At 40.1% G+C, this 3,144-nt stretch overlaps 1 protein-coding gene across 2 annotated transcripts in view; it reads left to right on the forward strand.

Moving 5' to 3' along the window:
- The window catches only part of LOC106880821 (damage-control phosphatase ARMT1), a 246,782-nt gene that overhangs the window by 238,971 nt on the left and 4,667 nt on the right, over window positions 1-3,144 (forward strand). The window contains exon 1 of one of the 2 annotated variants that reach the window (XM_014930948.2): window positions 2,180-2,302. The exons of the other annotated variant lie outside the window; for it this stretch is intronic. The gene's annotated coding sequence lies outside the window, so the exon portion shown is untranslated. Of the gene's footprint in view, window positions 1-2,179; window positions 2,303-3,144 lie in introns of those variants that run through there. 2 annotated transcript variants of the gene reach the window in all.

Below are 3,144 nucleotides of genomic sequence, written 5' to 3' on the forward strand. Positions count from 1 at the left end.
GTTATATATACATATATATATATATATATATATATACACTTCTACATAACAGCCTACTAACAACTGTTAGTGCCACTGTCCTATTTATAGGACACCAAGTATTTCCATTTCTTCTTTAAGTAAAGGAGTTTTAATAATTAGTTTTTTTCATTTTAACCTATTTTCAATCATCTGTAAAAATTTAAAAGTAATATTCAGAAATTTAAATACTCTGGGACTTAATGGGTTAACCCAAAAAGTCTTATTGCTTTGTTAGTGAGCAGCTTAAACTTTCTCAAGAACTTATATTAAGCATACATATTACTGGAGCAACAGGAGGCATACCAACCCATCTGGAGCAAAGTATGGCCGAATTTGGGGTCTTTGGGAGAGAATGCAAACCCTTAATTCATATGCTACAAATGATCGCAATATCTGGGACTATGAAAATCTTCAAGACCTTCTTAAAATTTAAAGGATGATGGTTAAAACAAAATACATTCGTTCACAACCTTGCTACCAAGTAGGTAGCCATTCAAGATTTATGCTTTGAACCAGTTCCAACAGGGAGACAGGTGCCACTTTCAACTCTCCCCTTGATTAATCTGGTCAATTTTCAAGGTGTAGCCTATCTTCTGCAAGTGCAAAATTCTTGGGGGACTAGGGTGATGCCCTGCCTGTGGCCAGTGCTGGCCATTGGAGGTCTGCTTAGTCTAGATGAGCTCTGCATCTCCATCACACTCAGAGGGGAAGCCAAGGTATGGAACTGAGTGGGACTGAGATGTCACTGTAGTAGGCCCCTTGACTCCACAGGTCTTCACAGTCTGTCTTGCCACATAAATGCTGGTCGTTTTGCTTGTCACACCAAGCTAAACCTAACTGTTAAGCAGGCCCTGGCTTGGGTTAATATCCCCACAGTTCTGGAGCCAGCGGGATTATCCAGAAGTGATGGGAAGAGACCAAATGGTCTTACCCTTTGTCCCTGGGTAAGAGGCGGCAGGTTGGCAGAAACGTTAGCACGCCGGGCGAAATGCTTAGCGGTATTTCGTCTGCTGTTACGTTCTGAGTTCAAATTCTGCCGAGGTCAACTTTGCCTTTCATCCTTTCAGGGTCGATAAATTAAGTACCAGTTACGCACTGGGGTCTATGTAATCGACTTAATCCCTCTGTCTATACTTGTTTGTCCCCTCTATGTTTAGCCCCTTGTGAGCAATAGAGAAGTAGAGAAGTAATAGGTAGGTTTCGTATCTGGGTTGTCACAGTCTGTAACTCTTTTCCTCCCTCCCACATCCTTGAAGCTGCAGTAAATGGAAGAGTCACTGCTTCTGTAGCCAAATGGAACAAAATCCTTAAGTATTAGGACCTGTCAGTGAACCATTTCTTCCAGCCTGTGGCATCTGAGACGCTTGGAGGGGCTGGACTGCTGGCAACAAAGGTCTTGTCATCATTGGCCTTCCCGAGGTGCCAGGTGATGCCTGTGAGGGTACTTAGCAGCTTCAATGCCTTAGCCTCTTGCCAGTGTTCGCTTACTTCAGTAGGTTTCCATTGAACCTTGGGGCTGGGCAACCAGCTGAGGCACTTGGTGCTGAATTGACGTGTTTTTTCTTTTCCTTTCTTTTTTATTTTCTTTCTTTCTTTCCTTTTTCTCTTTCTTTACTTGTTCCTCTTTTTCCATTTTTTTATTTTTGGATATGTATACATTAAGATATTCTTAAAGTAAAATTTTGTCAACTTTTCGTTTATCAGTGACTGATAAACAACTGGACAAAGCCTAGTACTTATTCTATCGGTCTCTTTTGCCGAACCGCTAAGTTACAGGGACGTAAACACACCAGCATCGGTTATCAAGCGAGGACAAACACAGACACACATACATAAACAGACACATACATATATACGATGGGCTTCTTTCAGTTTCCGTCTACCAAATCCACTGACAAGGCTTTTGTCGGCCTGAGGCTATAGTAGAAGACACTTGCCCAAGGTGCCACGCAGTGGGACTGAACCCGGGACCATGTGGTTGGTAAGCAAGCTACTTACCACACAGCCACTCCTGCGCCTATGCACAAAATAATGATATAACATATGAAACAAAACTGAACTGAGAAATTAAAAAGAGAATTCTGCATACATGCAGAAAGAAAAGAAAAAAAGAAAGAAAAAGAACGAATATCAAGGGAGATAACTCTAATCGTTACTCCGACGCTTCCATTCATGGTTTTTTTCGCTGCTGCAGAAAAGAAATTAACTGCCAAATGTTTGATTGCGGAGGTTTGAAGTTTTATTATCGCCAGTAAAAGCAACCGAAAACCTTGATAAATACGTGAGTCGATTACTTGTGTATGTGTGTATTGCTGTTGTTGATGTATTTCAGAACCGGCCAATGTTTCTACTAATTAGACATTAATTAGAAACGAGGATGCTTTCAGCTGATTGCTAAAATGTGTGTTATATATTAGGATGTTGAGAGGAATTAGCTTGTGCTGTGTGTTTGTGTGTATATATATATAAATATATTTTCTTCATATTCGGGGTGAGTGAGTGTGTATGTGTGTATATATATATATATATATATAGAGAGAGAGAGAGGGGGGGATCTGAAGTGTATATAATTACGCTTCGTTTGTATTCGACGTGTGTATTATATATACACAACATTCTAAGTGTACGTAAATATATATACATATGTGTATTTAAAAGTAGATATTTTCTCGGCCCCAAACCATGTTTCTACGAAATAAGACTCGTCAAACTACCGTAAAATGCCGGGTGAGACCGTAAAACACGTCCCGTGTGATGGTGTCATCATTAAAGTTTAATGATCTACCGAACACTTTGATTACATTCCTAATTAACGAGGGCCCAAGCTTGGCTGTTTGTTACTCGAGTATAGCAAATGTTAACAGACGCGATTTAGAACAATTAATATTATATATTGGTATCAAATTTCTGGTACAATACCAGCAAGTTCGAGGCGAGGGACTAAGTCGATTACATCGAACCCCAGTGATCAAACTGCTACGTATTTTATCGACCCCGAAAAGGATGAAAGACAAAGCCGACCTCGTCAGAATTTAAACTAAAAGCGTAATGACGAACGAAATTCCGTTAATGATTCTGCCAGCTCACCAACTGTGTTGACATTATACATTAATATTCGAAAGC

Source organism: Octopus bimaculoides, chromosome 30 (assembly GCF_001194135.2).
Source record: "Octopus bimaculoides isolate UCB-OBI-ISO-001 chromosome 30, ASM119413v2, whole genome shotgun sequence".
NCBI classification, from domain to species: domain Eukaryota; kingdom Metazoa; phylum Mollusca; class Cephalopoda; order Octopoda; family Octopodidae; genus Octopus; species Octopus bimaculoides.